The 18,549-nt window shown below is 37.5% G+C and overlaps 1 protein-coding gene and 1 pseudogene across 8 annotated transcripts in view; one reads left to right on the forward strand and one right to left on the reverse strand.

Moving 5' to 3' along the window:
• Positions 1–18,549, reverse strand: part of SPAG16 (sperm associated antigen 16) — a 1,190,570-nt gene that overhangs the window by 943,912 nt on the left and 228,109 nt on the right. The gene's annotated exons all lie outside the window — the stretch shown is intronic.
• LOC103348911 (hippocampus abundant transcript 1 protein pseudogene) lies at positions 4,016–4,937 on the forward strand (annotated as a pseudogene).

Consider the following 18,549-nt stretch of genomic DNA (forward strand, 5'->3'; position numbering starts at 1 on the left):
AGAAGCTCCTGGCTCCTGGCTTCAGATTGGCTCATCTGCGGCCATTGCAGCCAATTGGGGAGTGAACCATCTGATGGAAGACCTCTCTCTCTCTCTCTCTCTCTCTCTGCCTCTCCTCTCTCTATGTAACTCTGACTTTCAAATAGATAAATCTTTAAAAAAAGATACTCTTATTTCCTAATGTTACACATTATAAATTTGATAATAAGATATCAATTTTTTTTTTTACAGGCAGAGTGGACAGTGAGAGAGAGAGACAGAGAGAAAGGTCTTCCTTTTGCCATTGGTTCACCCTCCAATGGCCGCCACAGCCAGCGTGCTGCGGCTGGCGCACCGCGCCTATCTGAAGGCAGGAGCCAGGTGCTTCTCCTGGTCTCTCATGGGGTGCAGGGCCCAAGCACTTGGGCCATCCTCCACTGCACTCCCTGGCCACAGCAGAGAGCTGGTCTGGAAGAGGGGCAACTGGGACAGAATCCGGTGCCCCGACCGGGACTAGAAACCCGTGTGTCGGTGCCGCAAGGCGGAGGATTAGCCTAGTGAGCCGCAGCGCCAGCTAATAAGATACCAATTTAAACACAGATCTCTATCATCACATTCTATCCAATCTCAAATAAAATGGCCAAATAAAATTTCAAACAGGGAAACCAAGTATCTCTGATACTTAAAAAATGTATCATCTGCATGGTTCAAGGGATTTTCTGCTTTCTGTAGCACACATGGGATCATATTGAAAGAAGGAAGACAATTGGAGTTATTATCAAATTTACTTCTGAGAAACTAGGTTTAAATTTCTAAGAGTTTTATTTACCATAAATTGGAATTATAAATTGCTTATTTTGCAGTTATTACCTAATTTGATAGACATAAACCTCACAAACTAGAAACTAACTTTCTGAAACTTTCTGATACTGCCAGTACATAGGGCATTATTGAACTTAAACATGACCACATGAGTGGATTAGCCCCACTGACACTTCCTGAATAAAGGAATAATTGGAAATAAGAGTAACCTGATGAATATCTGCTGTCAAGTAGGTCAATTACAAAGGAAACAGCTGTCCTGAGGTACTTAAAGCAAGCATAACCAATATACCAAATACCAGAGCAGTAGGCAACTGCACATTACGTATTGACAGCCTCTTTTCTTGTTGGATACAGAAGGAGAGCAAGCACCAGCAAAGTAAGTATGGAGACTATAACTAAGCCAAACTGAAGGCAAGATACAAAAAATGCTGAAATAAAAGTAGTAATGCCAAATAGAGAGACACTAAAAAAACAAACAGCTCAGGCTATGGAGAAATTTAAATGCTCATGTGTGCAAACTTTTGCTACTCCTATTAAGTTTAGGTACAGTATCACTGAACATATCAAGCAGAATTCCACAACAATGTCTGACAGTTTCCACTCTCAGTGGTTGGTTTTTAATCATATTTTAAGATGATCCCTGGGAAATTGTCAATATATTAGGCTTTAACACTGAATACATATGCATATTTTTCAAATATTTGATCCAAATAGTTATTTTGATCAAATTTAAGTACAAAAATTTAAGTAAAAAAGAAGAAAAAAAACTCAAAATCTCTCTGCAAAGAATTTGAACTATGTAAAATGATATGTCAAATCTCAGAAATGAAAACAAAAATATTTTGAATAAAACCCAATACACAAACCATAAAGACACACAGACACAAACATAAACACATCCCAGATCAAAGGATAGATAGAATATGCTTTCGATACTTTTCAAATCTCCTTTTTAAAAGGAGATAATCTTTTAAAAAATCTTTTTAAAAGTTTTTTTATTTGAAAGGCAGAGTTACAGAGAGGTAGAGGCAGAGAGAGAGGGAAAGAGAGAGAGAGAGAGAGAGAGAGAGAGAGAAAGTCTTCCATCCACTGGTTCACTCCCCAGATGGCCTCAATGGCAGGAGCTGAACCTATCTGAAGCCAAGAGCTTCTCCCAGGTCTCCCACACGGGTGCAGGGACCCAAGGACTTGGGCCATCTTCTACTGCTTTCCCAGGCCATAGCAGAGAGTTGGATCAGAAGTAGAGCAGCCAGGACTCCAACCAGTGCTCATATGGGATGCTGGCACTGCTGGCGGAGGTCACACTCACCATGTCACAATGCTGGCCCCTCAATACTGTTTAGAATTGCCATATTAGAATTGAAGACTCCACTTGACTTACCATACTAAACCTCATAACAACCCTATTAGGTGTGTTAAATTATGCAGATAATATAAGCAAGCTGAATGCTATCATGACCTGTGAAAAAGTTTGTTCGAGGTTACAGTAGAAACTGATAGTTTGTTAACCAGAACTCCCAATTTCTCTAGAACATTTCTTCTCTTTACATATTTTTTATAAACTTACATACTCATTCACACATACCTGCCCTCATATATCTTAAAAATGGCATTTCAAATTAAAGAGAAAATGATTAAGAATTAACATCCTGAATATTGTTAATAACACAGAAAATTCAAGTTGATCATACTTTTACACCATGCAAAAAACTTTAACATAACACTTCAATATGGAGTAAAAATTGCAAAAAAATTACAAGAAAATTTATGTAAAGATTTTCTGAAATCACTTATTTTATTCATCTGAAAGGCAGAAGAAGACACTATGGAAATGCCCACACAGCCAGAGTTGGCCAGGGCAGTCTCAGGAGTCAGGGAACTCAGTCTGGGTTACCTAACTGGGTGGAAGGGTACAGCATGTGCGGCATCACCTCCTGCATCCTAGGTTTTATGAGTGTTTTACTTATTCTATCATCATTCCAAGATTACTGCCTACTAATTCATGTTTTTACATTCATTTCTGGTCATGGCTCTCCTGCTTTCTGGCATATCTGATAATTTTTGTTTGGATGCTGAACATTGTGATTTTACCTTGCTGGGTTCTGGGTATTTACACATTTTTATAAATATTGTTGATTTTTCTTGTAATAAATGCACAAACTGGGAAAGTTAAATGATCAGAAATCCTGTTTCTCTCATTTCTGAATGACAGAATTCCAAGGTCAGGTGTTATCAGAGTAGGTTTCTCCTGAGGTCTCCTACTGCAGCTTGTAGAGAGTTGTCCTCCTGTGACTTCACATGGTTCTCCCCTGTCTGTATATTCCTATCATCTATTACTTTAAGAACACCATTTATACAGGGTTAGGGACATTTTAATGAGCTACTTTTAACTTACTCACATGTTGGAAGCCTTATAACCAAATACAGTCACACGCTATGACACTGAGGGATAGGACCTCACTGTACAAATTTTGGAGAAGCACAATTCATCCAAAACAGTACAGTCTAACAGTACAGTCTAAATGCAACTGATGCCTCAAATGATAGACATTACCAAAACCTTTGAAAGTGTCACTGTGTCCCTTTGCAATCTTTCCCCTTATCGCTTCAAGAGGCTGTCATTCTCCATATTTTTAACTCTGAAGATTATTTATACCTGTTGTTGAACTTTAGAGAAATAGAATAACACAGTATCAGTATGTATTATTTGGGGTCTTGCTTCTTTCAATGAAAACACTTTTTATATTCAGTTATGTTTTTCTCAAATCCATAGTTTATTCCTTTTAATGCTCAGTATTAATTCATTATAAGAGTATGCCACATATTTTTATCCATTTTTTCCATGTAAATGTAAGTTACTTGTAGCAGTTTGTTAAAATGAAGAGTGCCGTAGCTAACTTATATGTATAAGTCTTTTGTAGGCATATGCTTTCAATTATTAGGGGTAAATTTGCTGGATAATAACATGGATATGTGTTTAACTTTATGAGAAATTATCAATTAGTTAACCCCCAAAATTGTACAAAAATAGACATTCTAAATTAAGCCTGGAAATATAAACTTCGTGACCCAATACTGAATAATGCATGCTTATGGCCTTCGAGATGGCAGCAGGCGCCCCAAGGGCTAGGCCCCGCAGTAGTGGCAGGACAGCACTGGACCCTGGGGCAAGCCACCCCGGGAGTGGCTGCAGCAGCACCAAGATGGTAAAATGCCCCAGGGGAAGAAGAAGAAATGGGCCGGGAGCCGCAGGATCATGCTGGCCAAGAAGATCATCATCAGGGACGGAGGCACGCCTCCAGGGATAGGTTCTCCTGGTGTTTATATGCAGTTATTGTGATCTTTTCGGAGTTTTTTGCTTTGGGACTGCTGACAGCACCCACCTTGGTGGTATTACATGAAACTTTCCCTAAACATACATTCCTGATGAATGGCCCAATTCAAGGAGTAAAAGGTTTGTTGTCATTCCTCAGTGCCCCACTTATTGGCGCTCTTTCTGATGTTTGGGGCCCAAAATCGTTCCTGCTGCTAACAGTATTTCTCACATGTGTCCCAGTTCCCTAATGAAGATCAGCCCATGGTGGTGCTTTGCTTTATCTCTGTTTCTGGGGTGCCTGCAGTGACTTTCTCCGTGGTATTTGCTTATGTAGCGGATATAACCCAAGAGCATGAAAGAAGTATGGCTTATGGATGGTTTCAGCAACATTTGCTGCAAGTTTAGTCACCAACCCTGCAATTGGAGCTCACCTTAGACGACTATATGGGGACAGTTTAGTGGTGGCGTTAGCTACAACAGTAGCTCTGTTAGGTTATCTGTTTCATCCTTGTTGCTGTATCCAGAGTCATTGTCTGAGAAGATGTGGCCAGCATTGTGGGGTGCGACCATTACCTGGGAGCAGGCTGATCCCTTTGCATCCTTAAAAAAAGTGGGCCAGGATTCCATAGTGCTGCTAATCTGCATTACCAGGTTTCTCTCCTACCTACCAGAGGCAGGCCAATATTCCAGCTTTTTGTTATACCTCAGACAGATAATGAAATTTTCACCAAAAAGCACTGCAGCATTTATAGCAGTCCTTGGCATTCTTTCCATTATTGCACAAACCCTAGAGAGCTTTATACAATTACTGATGTGAATTTCTCCAAAGTGTATGTTTTTGTGTCCAGTTATATTATTTAAAAAGGTGTTACTTTGTAAACATTGTACATAAAGTATTGTATAGTTTACATTGTTTTCATCGTGTGTGGTTATTGCTTAATGCTTTTTAAACTTGGAACATTCACTATGGTTAAATGAGGTCTTAAAAGAATGTAAATACTGTTAATAAAAATAAATATTTAATGATAAAAATGCATGCTTATGCCTAAATGTTTAAAATATATATAAATATCAATAGCAGTTATATTTCGTTAGTCCATTTATAGATATTATCTATTCCTTTTATATTTTCAAAATTTTCTGACAGAAACACAGATTGCATTTGTAGTCACAGGAAATATAACAAGGTTCTTTCCTAAAAAATATGCAAAATCTATCCACATTAAATCTTTAAATCTCAAAGACATAATATTTTACATTAATTTTAAAAATATATTACAATCAACCTCTGGTGGAATTTGGTTCATTATACCCAGGTTCCATAAAATAATGGCAAATTTTGCAGAGGCTTCATAATAGACCAGAATGCAAATTGTGCTGGAGCAAATGGTGCAAACTACAAAGAAAGTACACACAAATCATTTGTCAGTGAAGATAAATGTTTCTGCCTTTCAGCTTGAAAAGTGTCAGCCTAACCCTAACCACTCAATAAAAGTGAGTGTGTGGTACAGAATGTTAAGGCTTGCAAGGATGGAGGAGGGCATTAAGCATTCTATTTAATCTAGTTTAGAAAACACATACTCAAAAAGAGATAGTATGCATATATTATGTACACCCATGTATGAACCATGTTTCCTATACATTTGAAATGTAATAATAACATTTGACTAGGACATATGTTTAAATATTAATTTTCAATTATAATACTGCATATATACATAAATGCTATTTCCACAATTACATATTTTGTACCACAAAGAAACAAATTTCTAAGAATAATTAGTTGCATTCATAGCAATATGCATATAAATTAATGAGGCAAATAATGTTCATATTTTTGTATGGTTGAATAAAATTTATGTTTTTGTATGTTTAGTAAGGTCAAAACTAAGTTCTAAGGACAAATTGTTGCATTTATAGCTGTGCACACAGAAATGAATGAAGCAAATAATATTCAGGTTTTTGTATGGTTGAATTAGTTCTGTAATTTACTAGAAAATATGAATATATATTATTGTATATATTATTTAATATTGTTAAAATACATACAACCTTTAAATAACTAATTAGATAACAACAAGTGGTTAAAAGATAGAGTAATAGTTATACCATATGGTTTGAAAAACTTAGAAATTTAAATTATAGCTTATTTCATAAAGTAATATTCAAGTTTTGGAAACTAAACTGAACCAACAGGTGCTGGCATTGTGGCACAATGGGTAATGCCTCAGCCCGAGATGCCACCATGTCATATGAGCACCAGTTCAAGTCCTGACCACTCCACTTCCTGTTCAGCTCCCTGCTAGTGTGCCTGGGAAGCAGCAGAAGAGAGCTCAATGATCTGGGCCCCTGCCACCCACACGAGGACCCAGAAGGAACTTCTGGCTTGTGGATTTGGCCTGGCCCATTCATGGCCATTGCATCCATTTGGGAAGTGAACCACTGGATGGAAGAATCTCTCTCTCTCTTTCTTTCTCTTTTTATGTGTGTATAGGTGTGTGGATTCTCCCTCTCTCTCTGTAAAAATCTGAGCCACTGTAACAGGAAGTTGTTTATAAATCGAATTTCTCTTTATAAAGTCAATTTCTTGAGTCTCCAAACTCAATATTTAGCTATATTGCTAATATTGAAATTTAAAAAAGACCTTAACTTTATTCAGATACCACACAAAACATTTATAGTCACCAAGGAGGCTATTGGGATGTTTCAGAGATGCCAAAGTTATTCACTGAGCAATAGATCCAATGATAATGAAGATCCCATTACCAATTCCAATATTATTCATATTATTTGCAGGGGAAGTGCATTAACACCACAGAAAAAATGAGGATAATAGAATGTCCCTTGATAAATGACAGATTTTCAAAAATTTCTGGGGAAATTTAGGTAGAAAAAGTCTTGATGATAGAAAAGACAAAAAAAAAAAAAAAAGACGAAGAAGAAAGCATGAACATTGTCTGCAGCAGAGAAAGATAGATGTGTCTCTGAAAAACTCCTCTTAGCTTGGAATCTACAAATACCACCCAAAAACCTGTAAGGCTGAGGGAGCAGCAGGAAAAAGAGCAGTGGTTTGGTTTCTGTGCAGTAAGCAATTGCAACAACAGGCTCTACCTCACACCCCTACCCCCCCCCCCCCCCGTTCATTTTTCTCTGTCCTCCCTTCCTATCATGCAGAGTGCAGACAACCTGGCACATTCTGCCAAAAACCTGTACCACACTCACACACAAGCACATACACATCCATGTACCTCTGTCTTTTTCTCTAAATAGAGAAAATTACCTGAGCAGAATTAGGACTGGCTGATTATATGCTAAGTTTAAAAGTTTCTCCATCTGACATTTGAGAATTTCCCCAAGATGATGACAAAGTCAATCCTGAGCACTCTGGTCCAACGATGAAGAGATGAAAGACCTGTTCAAAGTCCTAGTGTGAAAATTTCAAGCTCAGCTGAACACTCAGGTCTTCCAGTAGACAAAGCAGCCTTGCACTATTTGAATATGAACAGGTAATCAAAGGTCAACAGCTATGACTCTAGGGGCCTGCTTTGCTGCTTCTGATATACCTTTCTGCTAATGTGCCTGAAAAGGCAACAGAAGGTGGTCCAAATCCTTCGGTCTCCGGCACTCATGTGAGAGAACAGGATTGAATTCACAGGTTCTGGATTCAGCCTGGCCCTGATATGGCTTATCTGGACTATTTGCAGTGTGAACCAGTGAACAAAGAGTTTCAATCGCTCTCTCTCTCTCTCTCTCTTGCTCTCTGTGTCTCTTCCACTTCCCTACCTCCACTCTCCCATCCTTTCTCTCTAGGACTTTACCTTTCAAATAAATAAATAACATAAATCTTGTTTAAAAAATCATCACTACAAAAGATAAAGCTCAAGAAAAAATACTAAAAGAAATAATGATAATCTAGGAAGAAAGACTATAAATAACTTTAATTAGAATCAGGAGATTCAATTCATACTTCATCCATTAAACAAGAAGATAATTCTAAGAAAAATATGAGAAAAAAGCACAAGTATATAATTATATGACAGCTAAAAAATTCAAAAGGAGTTTGAAACTGTGGATAAGATAAACAAAACAAATTAAGGAAAAGACAGAGTATCATTGAACAGTACTCTATAGCCAACTGATATTATAAAGAACAAAGAAAACGGAGGTGAGAAAGTTATTAAAAAGCAAGAAAATAATCCCAATTAAAAGGCTTGTGTTCTTCCTGTCAAATCAAAAAATAGCTCCTTCGGCAAATTGCAGCATTTTGATTTTGGGAAAAATAATCATCATCATAACTAAAAGCAAAAAGTTCAAAGGCATGAAAACTTCTGGGAAGCACACTGATAGAACATGGCTTCAGTCATTTTCATTATAAACCTTCTTGTTCAACTTGATTTTCTAAAGAAGTGTATTGATATCAAGAAAAAACTAAAGTTCAAAAATATGTATTAATCTAGTGAGATGCTGATTTTTAGGGGATGGTGGAGTGAAGGAGGAAAGAGCGCTGAGTTACTAGCAGAACCCTATTCTGAAGTGGTTTTAAAATGAAGAAAAATCTCCATGGTAACCATATTTATCATGTTTAAACATTTTAAGCATCCTAAGTTTATAATAATATATTTATTTAATTCCTATTTCTCTCAAGTAAGGAATAGTTTTTATTAATGTGTCAATAACAATGAAATCCTGCTCAGTGATATTATCAGTCTGAATATCTAAATTTCAATTTAACTCTACTCCCATAACACATCCTCATTACAAAATATCATATGAAGTAACATGTTACATAAGGTTCTTGTCTACTAAAAAAAAAATTTGCAAGTTTCTATAATTTCAAGATAGTAATTATAATATATCTTTCATTTAGATGCAAGAAAAGACTATAGGAAATGTGCTGAGCTTTCCTGGGCTATGAAATGAACAGGAAAGGTGACAAAGTTTAGTTAAAGAGTTTTCATCAGGGATGTCACAAGTGACTTCTGGTTTTATAGATATGTATTGCAGGAAAATTCCTCTGTATTGGGAAAGCAATTAGATGCATAAAATATGCTGGATTGTATGCAAGACTTAACATATATAAACATTTATCTATAAATTATATATTAATTTAAAAGTTGGTGCTTGATACTTTTGCAAAATCAAATTTTCCATTCTACAAATTAAATGATACATAAAAGTACATTATATGAGTTTACTATGTACCCCGCTTCCCATGATGGATTGTTCTCTCCCTTTTTGATTCTATCAGCTAATATTCACAGACACTAGACTTGCAGGAGATGGGAGGGGTGTGAGTGGGAGGGAAATTATGGGGGGGGGAAGCCATTGTAATCCATTAACTGTACTTTGAAAATTTATATTTACTAAATAAAATTTTTTTTTAAAAAGTACGTTATAGCTTCATTCAAAACATCAAATATGACTCAATTATTATCACTCTCAAAAGACTCATTTCTTCAATGCCTAAAATCTTAGAAAACAAAGCACTTTTCTATAAATTTGTCAATATAATATTGGCATTTCACTCGCAGTGCAGTTCACTCACAGATGATGTTGAGCACTACTTGGTCTTGGACAGAATTATGTTGGTCAGCTCATTGAAGACGGGCTTGTTAAGAAATGGAATTCCACACTGGCTGCTTTACCTTCTGGTATCTTTCCAAGTATATAGTCTACCAACATCTACCTTACTCAAGATTTATCTCATGACTGTTTTCACTTGTTTCATTTCTTTTTACATTTGCATTGTTTTTCTCCTAGTTTCTCATGCAGAACCCAAGATGCATTTCAGCACTTACTTTCCATATGACTGAAATGAAACCACAAAACACACCAAACACTGGAGTAAGAGAAAGATTTATGGTCAGATTTGAGAAACCCCACAGGCTGCCTCTCCATGCACAAGAGAAACAGCAGCCTGTACTGGGAGAATAGGTCGTATACAGCTTTGCAGAGGTAAGAAAGTGGGAGCAAGGTATCCCATTAGGGTGGGGAGTGGAGCTGATGCTTGTGGCCATTTGGTCACCTGACTTCTAGTAAACCCGGCTGGGCTTAGGATTGCAGCTCATTGTGCAAGATGGCACCGGGGCCAGAGCCTAAGATAGCATCTGAGGCTTAGATGGAACCATAGATAAGACAGCGTCACTCTACTAACAGTTACTGCTATTAGCTTGACCCTCATTTCTATAGTGAGTACTTTTTTTTTAAAAAAATGCACATGTTGCAAGAAACGCACATGGATGTATATGCTCTTAACACCCTTTATTCTACAATTTGATGAATTTTCATATACTTTTTCCTAAATTGTCATAGATATTTTTAAGGCATTCTTTTGAGAGTTGTGGCTGATTTCTAATCTCATTAAAATTGTTGTCACATTTTCTGTGTGTTTGGTTGTGTGCTGGTGTATGATTACATTTTGGTTTTATGACTTTTTAGAATGGAAAATGCAGTGAAAATCTTCACTTTAACATATTTTATCATAATCTCTGTACTTTTATTGGTATTCACAGGTTTAGGAAGAGAAATATTTTATCAGAGAGAAAATAAATTATTATTCACCAAAAGTTGTAATTTCTGAAGTTCTGAAGTTATATATCCAAAGTTGAATTTAAATAGCACATTGAATGCATATGCTTAACTCCCGTCCTCAAATCTCAAGCAAAATCATAATAAGGATAAAGCAAAATCCCACAAGATCAAAAACATCCAAAAGAGCAACAGTAGTAGAGAGAGGACAGCTAATTTCAGGAAAATCCAAAGCACATGAATGTTAACTGATTCCGTGGCTCTGAGAAGGCCAGAGCAAAACACGCACAAGAGGCAAACAAGTGCTTTTCCTCAGAAACCTGGAAAATACTCACATGGGGTTTATGAAGGCATGAGGAAAAATGAAAATAGGCAGAGCAGCTGAAACTTGACATCATCAGTGGTTAGATACCCAGCATAGCTGAGGGAAAGGTGACAACTTACACTGACAACAGAGGGATTAATGCAATTAAATTCTGAATAAAGAAATTCAGCAGCCATCTCTACTCCTTCAGTAAAATCATGACTCTGAATGCAGCTTCTCTGGAGAACATAAACCAATCTGAAGAAAACATCTGCAGATACAGGAACATTTATTGTTCCCCATCCTTAACACGGGGTCTTGAGAAGTCCCATAAGATCTTAAAGTCAGAAGACATGTAACAATATTTCCATAACCCAAAGAAAAATTATTTTTGACCTAGAAATTGACAAAAGTATGAAGAATGAAAGACATTTATAGAAAATCAGGTTCTGGAAATCTTTTGCTTTGCCACCTCTTCTTAGAAAGCCAATGAAGAATGCACTCTACCAAAATGAGGGGATAAGTTAAGAGAGAACAAAATACAGTGTCCAGAAAGAGACTGAACAGTGAGAGGCCCAGGAAGTTTTTAGGAGGCTCTGAGAGGACAGCTGTGTAGCAGATCCAGAGAGCCTGGGAGTCCAGATGAGAGCAGGAGGACAAAGGTGCCAGGAGAGATGTCCATCTCCAAAAGGAAAGAAAAGGCAGACCAGTTGATCAAAAGGTTATACATCTACCAAAGTGTTTGTGGATGAATTTGTAACAGGTACATGGAATTGAACAAGGAATGACAGCGATTGATTTGAAAGAAAATTTTGTGCAAAAAAGGAAATATTATCTAAAGTGACTCAGTTGTGATAAACTTCAGAACTTCCATAGAAATATTATATAAATACTGTTTATTGAATTAGTAATAAATTATGATATAGTTATAAATTGAGAGACTGGAGACAAATTACATCTATAGGGATGAGAATAGAGGGAAAATAAGTGTGATGATTTAAGTAAAATAGATTTTCCATGTAAATCTGTATTTAAAAATTCAATTACATAGTTTAAACTAGAAAAATCAAAGTTTAAAGGAGGATATTTAGAAATGTGGAGAAAAAACAGGTAAACAGGTAAATGTTCTTAATCTCACACAATCAAAATGGGGATGATAAGAACATAAGAACATTATTTTTAAATTTTCTAACTGTAGAATTTCGTTAAAATTTACACACGCATGACTTGCCTAGTTAAAACATTCAGCAACTAAAAATCTTAAAATATGTAAAAAGTACCTCATAAATTTCAGGAAAGCAAGATTAAAAGATAAGTTCATGGGGGTGGGCAGTTTTCCTGGTAGTTAGGATGCCAGTTAAGATGCCCACATCGGGGCTGGTGCTGTGGCGCAGTGGGTTAACGCCCTGGCCTGAAGCGCCGGCATCCCATACAGGCGCTGGTTTGAGACCCGGCTGTCCACTTCCAATCCAGCTCTCTGCTATGGCCTGGGAAAGCAGTAGAATATGGCCCAAGTCCTTTACCCCTGGACCCGTGTGGGAGACCCAGAAGCAGCTGCTGGCTCCTGGCTTCGGATTGGCGCAGCTCCAGCCATTGCAGCCAATTGGGAAGTGAACCATCGGATGGAAGACCTCTCTCTCTCTCTCTCTCTCTCTCTCTCTCCTCTCTCCTCTCTCCTCTCTCCTCTCTCCTCTCTCTGTGTAACTCTGACTTTCAAATAAATAAATTATAAACAAATGAAAAAAAAAAAAGATTCCCACATCTCCTTTTGGATTGCCTGGATTTGAGACTGGGCTCCAGCTCCCAAGTCCAGCTTCCAACTAATAAGCACCCTGGGACGCAGCAGGTGCCAACCTAACTACTTTGGTCCTTGCCACCCTCATAGGAGATCCTGATCAATTTCCAGCTACTGGCTTTGGCCTAGTGCAGTCACAGCTATTGTAAACATTTGGGAAATAAACTAGTAGACAATCTCTCTTTGTCTTTCTTTCAAATAATGTTAAAATACATAAATAAATAAAAATTTTTAAGATAAGGAAATTTATTTTAGTATAATACATTTTTGAAGGGCTGGCACTGTGTTGTAGCAGGTAAAGCCACCCTCGGGCGCTAGTTCAAGTCCAAGCTGCTCCATTTCCAATACAGCCCTCTGCTATGGCCTGGGAAAGCAGTTGAAGATGGCCCAAGTCCTTGGTCCCCTGCACCATGTGGGACACCAACTCCGTTCGTTATGGCCATTTGAGGAGAGAACCAGTGGATGGAAGACTTTCTCTCTCTCTCTCTGCCTCTGCCTCTCTGTAATTCTGCCTTTCAAATAAATAAATAAATCTTTAAAAAACTTTTTGAAAGCCATTTATAATTTTTTTCATAATACACAAAAGTCCGAGAACTTTCTGAAGAACATTCATGTGAGTATATCTATATCTATTGATATAAAATGCCTATGTAAATATAGGTAGTTAGAATATACGTAGGAAAATACTTTAAAGCCCAGGCATGAAGAAAAAGTGATGTAAAGAAAATTTAGACACTTGAAAATCAAAACACTATCAAGTTCACTGGTAATTTGGACATCAATTTATTTTGGACTTTTTTTAATTTAGTAAGATGACCTATTAATAGTCACTAAATTAATGATAGTTATCAGACTTTTCCCCTGAATCATTTTGAAAGTATACAAATTATATATTTTGGGCTGACTGCTGTAGGCATTTTAGAAGATATTCAAATTATATTTTCAAATATTTCTCAAATTTAGACTTGGAACTTTAATTGTGGTAGATGCAAAGATGAGCCACCTCAACCCACATATTGAGGAAGGATCTGCTGCGCAGCATCGGGAAGTGCAAACAGCAGACTTCTCCTGAGAGCAGCGTCATGAGGGCCTACCTTAGCCACAAAGGACTGCTCTGTCCAAGGCCATATCCCAGCGGGGCTCAGACAGAGGCAAGAATTTAAAGGAGCTTCAGTCCAGTGAGAGGCATGACAGTGATGTGTTGTATGAGTCTTTGTCAACTATTCTCACTGCTTACAGTTTTTCCAAAGTATTTATTGGACTGTGCCTCTGAGTTTCCAGGGCAAATACTGTCTTATTACATTCCTATTTATGTGAACAGTTTTATTTAGAATACATTATTTCATATGAGGTATAGTAGTTTATCAACAAAACTTTTGAATAACTGATAGAGAAGATTTATGTACTTTTTCATCAAATAAGCAAGCTTAAAATCCAGGTTCCATCTCTTCCATCAGGTCATAGAACCATCTTTTTATCTTCTTTCTCAAATGTATCATTCCTGGCTACTTTCTTACAGAAAAAAAATGTAGCAATACCATTATTACTTACAATTCCATACATAGCTCTTCATAACGTTTTAGATTGAACAATATAGATGTTCTTGGTTCTGCAGTTCCCTGATTCTTTTTTGCACTTGTGGCTGTGTCATCTGTCATGAATATTACCTTTCAATGACACTTGCAAAGTTATTTCTATGCTTCACTGACACTGACCACAAATGCATTTCTTACTTGGAGCATGTAGAAAAGCATGAATAATAATTTATTTTTGTGGTCATAGTAACTTTATCATTTGGAATGGTAAACTGCAAATGTAAACAACACATTATACCATAAAAGTGGTGTAAATGCAATACAACATATTGTCAAACATGACAACTATTGAACTTGTAAGCCAGAATCAGTGCATTTCTAGACCATAGCCTCGTTGGCCTACATACCACTTCCATTAGAAGCCACAATAACACTGCAAGTCTGAACCTTTACAGCTGACAGCTTCAGTTAGAGGGTCAGAACCCACACCGTGATCCCTGAGTTATCCTATGTCCAATGTGAATGAGGAATCCCTCAAAATTTGTCATCAGTGTATTAGGAGCCCAATTCACCACCTGGTAAATAACGAGCAGTCCACTCATTTTGATACTTTCTAGGAACCAAGACCCAGACATTGAAATCCTGGAAATAAACGATAACAACAACAATAGCACAAATCCAAGAGCTTCTCAGAGCATTTGGTTGAATCCATTCAGAGGGCAGAAAATCAAGATAACCCCTAAAAGGATAAATAGGGATGGAGCACCCTGCCAAGTTTATGATCTCACAGTGGCACTGCCAGCCTAGCCATTCCCAGGTCCCAAAAGAGAACTTAAAAATGCCAAAAAAGTTGTTCAAAATGTTAAGCCTGTGAAGCAAGAGCAGGATCTATCTAATCTACGGTTAATACTGGGTGCTGATCTTGGGTAAACACACCTGAAACTCCATTTGAGTGCCTGCTTCCAGAGAAGCCTACTGTGACAATAAGTCACTTGGGAAGTTACATAGAATAGTTACAATGAATAATAAAAATGAAACTTATGGAATGCTCTATGTTTTTGGAAAGGTTTGATTTCCAGGATGTCTAAGCAAAACAGTGAGATTGAGCATGATATTAGTTTCCTAAAACTGGTGTAATAATGTCTGAGATTTATCACTCACAATTCTGGAGGCTGACAGTCTGCGAACCACGAGTGAACAAGGTCAGCTGTTCTAGATGTTGTGACTCTCCTCACTTCTGTTGGTTGCCAACAGCCTTGTCGTTAGTAGCCCAACTTGAATCTCTGCCTCCAAAAGTGTGTATGTGTGTGTGTGTGTGTGTGTGAGAGAGAGAGAGAGAGAGAGAGAGATAAACAGAAAGAATGACAGAGACAGATTCTCTGTGTGTGTGCACATCTACCTTTCCAAATATGATGACACTCACTGATATAGAGGGTTAAGGCTTCAATGTTTTTTTTAGGTGGGGGCACAATTCAAAACAAAACAAAAATTGTATTGCCTTCATTATATTTTCTTGCAATTTGCTAAAGAGAGTCATGTTGGTGAAAGAGTTTGTTGTAGGAGCAAATGGTAAAATTCTTAGGCATAGTTTTAGTTATGGCCCAATTAAAAATGTTAAGTTAATAAGAATATGTAAAGGATGTCAATATAAATAATTGCTTTTGACTCAACATTTAAGCAATGTTTCTAGTGCTGAAGTGATGGTGAGAGGGAATCATTGTATACTAATTAAAATCATTAATATGAAAATCAATTACATGGAAACTGTTTTCCATTTTAAAGGAAAAAGCAATCAAATTGAGTGCTTAAAAAAATCCCTTCTCACCTAATATATTCAATTCTCAATGTGTACTCAAGTGCTACTTATAATAGTGAGTTTTTTGACATTCTATTCTATCAGTTTGCTTGGTGGTCCCTATAAGATTTTTTTAAAAGTATGTCATCCAGGGAGCCGCCGGAGCCACCAGAGCCGCAGAGTCTGCATGCCTGCGCTGGAAGGGGAGGAGGAAAATTGAAGAAGCTCAAACTGCCTCAGAAAAACTTGAGCAAACATCAATCTCTGGAGTTAAGACTTTGGTGGACCTGTGTGGAGAGCGTGGGAGTCCTTAGTTTGGGACACCAGTGGCAGACTCAACACACCAGCGCTGGAACGCGAGGTGAGCCGAACCTCAATAGCCCGAGACACCGGCAGGCAAGCAGAAAGAGGAGACTAGAGGGAACAACCCCGTGGGTAAAAGTTCACCAGGCTAACTAGAAGAGAGAGAGAGAGGAAAAAAAAGTGACCGATACGGACATGAGTTTCTCTCTCTCCGCTCACCTCTCATAGGCGAGCAAGACAAAGAGTAGGCGCCATATTGGACATACATCATAAGCAGGGTGACCTCAGGTCTGCACCAGCCCTGAGCCTAGCAGAAAAACCTAACTCTGGGGGTGGAGGGGGGTGAATTAACAGGAGATTAGGACCTAGTGAATGTGTGATGCTACTGAAATGAGACTGTGAAAAAAGAGACGGTGGGGGAGAGAACTCACGGAATTCACGTGAGTACTCTCCAGAGACTACAATTTGGTAACCTTGGCAACCGAGCAGGAGACGCAGGAGAATTTGAGCCCACTCTGAGGAATCCTTAGAGCATATGCAAATGCATGGAGATTGAACAACATGCTCCTGAATGAACAATGGGTCATAGAAGAAATCAAAAGAGAAATCAAAAACTTTCTGGAAGTAAATGAGGATAACAGCACAACATACCAAAACTTATGGGATACAGCAAAAGCAGTGTTAAGAGGAAAGTTTATATCAATAGGTGCCTACATCAAGAAATTAGAAAGGCACCAAATAGATGAGCTTTCAATTTATCTCAAGGATCTAGAAAATCTGCAGCAAACCAGACCCAAATCTACTAGAAGAAGAGAAATAACTAAAATCAGAGAAGAAATCAACAAGATTGAATCCAAAAAAAAAATTATAAAAAATCAGCCAAACGAGGAGCTGGTTTTTGAAAAAATAAACAAAATTGACACCCCATTGGCCCAACTAACTAAAAAAGGATTGAAAAGACACAAATCAAAAAAATCAGAGATGAAAAAGGAAACGTAATAACAGACACCACAGAAATAAAAAGAATCATCAGAAATTACTACAAGGAGTTGTATACCAGCAAACAGGGAAACCTATAAGAAATGGATAGATTCCTGGACACATGCAACCTACCTAAATTGAACCAGGAAGACATCGAAAACCTAAACAGACCCATGACTGAGACAGAAATTGAATCAGTAATAAAGGCCCTCCCAACAAAGAAAAGCCCAGGACCAGATGGATTCACTGCTGAATTCTACCAGACATTCAAAGAAGAACTAACTCCAATTCTTCTCAAACTATTCAGAACAATCGAAAAAGAGGTAATCCTCCCAAATTCTTTCTATGAAGCCAGCATCACCTTAATTCCTAAGCCGGAAAAAGATGCAGCATAGAAAGAGAATTACAGACCAATATCCCTGATGAACATAGATACAAAAATCCTCAATAAAATTCTCGCCAATAGAATGCAACAACACATCAGAAAGATCATCCACCCAGAACAAGTGGGATTTATCCCTGGCATGCAGGAATGGTCCAATGTGTGCAAAACAATCAACGTGATACACCACATTAACAGACTGCAGAAGAAAAACCATATGATTATCTCAATAGATGCAGAGAAAGCGTTCGATAAAATACAACACCCTTTCATGATGAAAACTCTAAGCAAACTGGGTATGGAAGGAACATTCCTCAATACAATCAAAGCAATTTATGAAAAACCCACGACCAACATCCTAGTGAATGGGGAAAAGTTCGAAGCATTTCAACTGTGATCTGGTACGAACAGGGATGCCCACTCTCACCACTGCTATTCAATATAGTTCTGGAAGTTCTAGCCAGAGCTATTAAGCAAGAAAAAGAAATTAAAGGGATACAAATTGGGAAGGAAGAACTCAAACTATCCCTCTTTGCAGATGATATGATTCTTTATTTAGGGGATCCAAAGACTCTACTAAGAGACCATTGGAACTCATAGAAGAGTTTGGCAAAGTAGCAGGATATAAAATCAATGCACAAAAATCAACAGCCTTTGTATACACAGGTAATGCCACAGCTGAGGAAGAACTTCTAAGATCAATACCATTCACAATAGCTACAAAAAAAAATCAAATACCTTGGAATAAACTTAACCAAGGACGTTAAGGATCTCTACGATGAAAATTACAAAACCTTAAAGAAAGA

Source organism: Oryctolagus cuniculus, chromosome 3 (genome assembly GCF_964237555.1).
Source record: "Oryctolagus cuniculus chromosome 3, mOryCun1.1, whole genome shotgun sequence".
Classification (NCBI taxonomy): domain Eukaryota; kingdom Metazoa; phylum Chordata; class Mammalia; order Lagomorpha; family Leporidae; genus Oryctolagus; species Oryctolagus cuniculus.